The following is a 4,044-nucleotide window of genomic DNA, read 5'->3' as shown; positions in this document are numbered from 1 at the left end:
AGGCTAATTGATAGCAATCGGACGTGGAGGAGGAGGAAGTCGTCGCCAGGCCATGTCGTGAGAGGTGGGGCTGAGAAGGCCTTGTGCCGTGCTGCTGCCGCTGGTATCCGAAGCCGCCGCCAGCTCCATCTGGGATTCGCTGCCGCCCACCATGCTGGCCGCCGTCATCAAAGCCCATCTCCCTGCCATGACAGTAGTTAGAAGCTTTAGAAGCTTCTTGAAACTTCTAAGGGCCCCTTAGAAAGCCCCCTTCCTGTGGGCTTTCATAAGCCCTTTCCAAGTGGTTTTTATAAACCCCCCCAGGATTTAAGCACCCCCTTCCCGTGGGGTTCCACCCAAGTCAATTTAAATCCCCTTCCTGTGGATTTTCCCCCCTTGCATCCCCCATAAGCCACACTAGCCGGGTTTTAAAGGCCTTTCCCTAGCAATTCCACAAAGCTTTTTTTTTCACCCCCGGTTCCCTTTTAAATCCTTCCCACACAAGTCCTCTAATAGCCATTTTATCCCTTCCCGTGGATTTTCCCCCACTAGCCGGTTTTAAGCCCCCTTTTTCCACTGGATCTCCTTAAGTCCACTTTACCCTCGGCTTTCTTTTAAAGCCCTTCCCGTGGACTCTCATAAAGCCATATTAGCCAGGTTTTTAACCCCTTTCCCTTCGTAACTCCCTCAAGCCATTTTACCTCGGGATTTTTCTTAGGCCCCTTTCAGTGTAGACCAATTGTATTCCCGGAGCTTCTACAAAAGGAAGGGGAAGTTCATAAGTTCCCATTTCTAAAGCCCGATTCCGAAAGACGGTGCAATCGGTCAAGGAAGCCGAATCTCAAAGGGAGTTTTGCGTGCGAGGAAGACGAGCCAAGATCATAAGTCTGCGGCCAAGGCAAGAAGGTCGAATTCGTGATGGCCCCTAAAAAGGCACAAGGCGCAACCGCAGGAGGATCATCTCCTAACATTAACTGGCTCTCACCCAGCACTCAAGAAAGCATAAAACCAGGGTACCGAGCAGCAAAGTATATGCTTGGAGCTTTGCTCCTCACCATGAAACCTGCAAATACACCTCTCTTGCCATGAATACACACACACAAAAGACTCAAGACACACCCTCACTGATCAAGAAACAAGATCAGGAGGCTCCTCTTTCAAGCTCACACCCCAAAAATCCATAGTTGCAGCACACACGAAGAGCAAGAAGAAGGATGGACAAAGAGAGTTTGGAAAAGAGGGAAGAGAGAAGTTAAAGAGGCACCACAATCTGCCGTGCTCCAACCTCCTCAACCACTTTTTCCCAAGAACCCCAATTGCACCCTTTTGAACCTTTATTAAATCAAATATTTTTGACCATACAAAAAGACTAAGGTTGAAGCCTTTATGTGTTACATGTATTCTAGGCAAGATTCCTAAGGTTTTTAAAATCAAGGAACATATGCAATGGCTTTTATAGCTCCAAGCCAAGCATTTACAATGGTAAAAAATATATCAATGAAGTACAACTTAGATACAATATCACAAACATTTTTGATAAAGTGAATAATTTGTCGATGTAGATCCCAAATCTTTTAGCCTTTTTGATGACAAAATTGGAGGCTATCATTCCTCCCACACTTAAATTGGTGAGCTCCCGTGAACCAAAGAACCATGGTAAACTTCCATTGTAAGCTTCAAGAAAAACATCATATCCTTCTTCTCATTTCTTCACACTTCCGTGGATCATTTGTCCACTTCTTCAACAACCATTATCTCTTCACATCAATATTTTGTCTTGATTCCAAACACCCATCACTAACTAATACACTGATAAGGATGAATACCACAATGCTTTGATTTTGGGAGACACACTATCTCCATGAAGAAGAAACATTGAAAATCCACCAATTTGACACCAAAAAGGTGAAAAACCCACAAAAGATCTTCAAAGTAGCACTCCCACTTCATCAGATTTAACTTTAATGTTCTCCCACCCGGTTGACTCAATGCTTTGGCTTATTCAAAGAAAAGACAGAAATAGAACATTGGATGCTTGATTTTCTTTAATGTGTTGCATATGAACTCCTGCCATAGAGTGGTTAACCTTAGGGTTTTAAGGTTCATTAAAAGGAAAAGATTATCTGATCTTCTTTTTTGGCTGTCGTTTCTTGCAGACGCCTTCTGTGGATAAGGCTGAGGACGAATGGTTTGTTGTAAACCATTGAGGGAATCGAGGAAGCAGGCATAAAGAAGCCGCAGCTCTCGTAGTGGATCGCTGTCCCCTTGCCCGGCGGCCATCTCCAAACAGGCACGAAGAGCAACTCGAGCGCCTTATCATAGCTGACGAGGGAGGCTGGCTCGCCGCAGCGCAGGCACTGGGCTACATCCTTCTGCAGCACGTCCCTCACCCGTTGCTTCACCCCGCCTACCAGGAAGAAGAACATTGAGGCCGCAAACCAAAAGCTCCTGCTCACAAAATGAATCCACCGACACGAGAGATCCAAGCAACCCACCCCACCCCGCTTTTACGTTTACAGAGAGCGCTCTTCTTCTCATCAACCCCCTGGACGCAATTGGCAGCAAGCCTACTATGCAACACGAAGTTGTTGGGGAAATCGTACCAGCTGCCAGAAGGTTAGAGGCATGTTGGCGGCACAGTAATGAGAGGCAGCGTGTTGGACCCATCTGATGAATTTTGCTTCCTTTCTTCACATAACTCGTATAATTTCCCTTCTTCCTCTTCATCACTGCTCTTCTTGCAGACTCCAAAGGTGAGCCCGGTCCCGGCAACGGAACCAAAAATGACTGGCTCTCACCCAGCACTCAAGAAAGCATAAAACCAGGGTACCGAGCAGCAAAGTATATGCTTGGAGCTTTGCTCCTCACCATGAAACCTGCAAATACACCTCTCTTGCCATGAATACACACACACAAAAGACTCAAGACACACCCTCACTGATCAAGAAACAAGATCAGGATGCTCCTCTTTCAAGCTCACACCCCAAAAATCCATAGTTGCAGCACACACGAAGAGCAAGAAGAAGGATGGACAAAGAGAGTTTGGAAAAGAGGGAAGAGAGAAGTTAAAGAGGCACCACAATCTGCCGTGCTCCAACCTCCTCAACCACTTTTTCCCAAGAACCCCAATTGCACCCTTTTGAACCTTTATTAAATCAAATATTTTTGACCATACAAAAAGACTAAGGTTGAAGCCTTTATGTGTTACATGTATTCTAGGCAAGATTCCTAAGGTTTTTAAAATCAAGGAACATATGCAATGGCTTTTATAGCTCCAAGCCAAGCATTTACAATGGTAAAAAATATATCAATGAAGTACAACTTAGATACAATATCACAAACATTTTTGATAAAGTGAATAATTTGTCGATGTAGATCCCAAATCTTTTAGCCTTTTTTATGACAAAATTGGAGGCTATCAAACATCCATGTGGACATTTCACCACAAGTCTAGGTTTTCTTCCTATTTTTGGTTTACGTCGTAATATTATAACTATGCATGGTTAATTCACGAAAGTAAGATGCACTTTTATGATTGAAAAACATTGGCTATCTTAGGGGAAATAACTCACAATTGATGAATCGGTCATTTGTATTTCTCAAAGAAACAAACGAAAGAAGGACATAAGACGTCTATGCATTCTTAACAAGTTGTTTTTTTTATGCATTACAAAGTAACGATTTTAGATCAACTAATGACCATCATTTCAAAGTTGAAATTATTGTAGTACACTTTGATTGTGCATGGAAAGATTAAATCGCATGTCGCATTATTGGACACCTCTTCTTCGCAATTCATTAAAGAAGGTTGCTAACAACCGTAGGAAATTGCAAGGCATGGAAATGATTTTAGGGCTGCATGAAGTAGATTAAAATCTAGGCAATTGGCATAAATCTCGTTCAACTGCGTAGTATTTAGAAAAGGCTGCATGGTTCATTTTAAACATAAAACCCTAAAGCTTAGTAGCATGAATCTTGAATGCACGTTCTAGTGGGATCAATAGAAATTATGCCGTAACTTGGCATATGCTTTGATCTTAGCCCGAAAAGTTAGGGTTTGTAAAT

General features: G+C 43.2%; 1 long non-coding RNA gene across 1 annotated transcript; it reads right to left on the bottom strand.

Annotated features, from left to right (window-relative positions):
• Positions 1–1,180: 1,180 nt before the first annotated feature.
• LOC148019429 (uncharacterized) lies at positions 1,181–3,392 on the bottom strand. Its single transcript, XR_015687593.1, has 2 exons — positions 2,583–3,392; positions 1,181–2,386 (listed from the first exon to the last, which is right to left on the bottom strand). It is a non-coding gene; the product is annotated as an uncharacterized LOC148019429 (long non-coding RNA).
• Positions 3,393–4,044: the final 652 nt, after the last annotated feature.

The sequence above is a fragment of the Lygodium microphyllum genome, chromosome 20 (genome assembly GCF_053477565.2).
Source record: "Lygodium microphyllum isolate KBCC chromosome 20, Lygodium_microphyllum_v1.1.10, whole genome shotgun sequence".
Lineage (NCBI taxonomy): Eukaryota > Viridiplantae > Streptophyta > Polypodiopsida > Schizaeales > Lygodiaceae > Lygodium > Lygodium microphyllum.
The sequence above is the reverse complement of the archived record's forward strand: the minus strand, read 5'-3'. Positions and strand labels throughout refer to the sequence as shown.